Raw genomic sequence first — 377 nt, 5'->3', positions numbered from 1 at the left:
CGGGGCACCCCGGACCATCCCAGGACACCCCTGACCGTCCCAGGACACCCCTGACCATCCCAGGGCACCCCTGACCATCCCGGGACACCCCTGACCATTCCGGGACACCCCTGCCCATCCCGGGACACCCCTGACCATCCCGGGACACCACTACATCTCCCAGGTCATTTGTCCCAGGACACTGCCCATCCCAGAACTCCACTTGTCCCAGGACACTGCCCATGCCGGGACACCTCTGACCATCCCAGGACACCACTACCTGTCCCAGGACACTTGTACCAGGACACTGCCCATCCCAGGACACCACGTCCCAGGACACTGCCCATCCCGGGACACCAGTACCGCCTCTTCAGAGCACTGGGACACAAGCCCGACAG

The sequence above is a fragment of the Corvus brachyrhynchos genome, unplaced genomic scaffold (assembly GCF_000691975.1).
Source record: "Corvus brachyrhynchos isolate BGI_N302 unplaced genomic scaffold, ASM69197v1 scaffold85, whole genome shotgun sequence".
NCBI classification, from domain to species: domain Eukaryota; kingdom Metazoa; phylum Chordata; class Aves; order Passeriformes; family Corvidae; genus Corvus; species Corvus brachyrhynchos.
The sequence above is the reverse complement of the archived record's forward strand: the minus strand, read 5'-3'. Positions refer to the sequence as shown.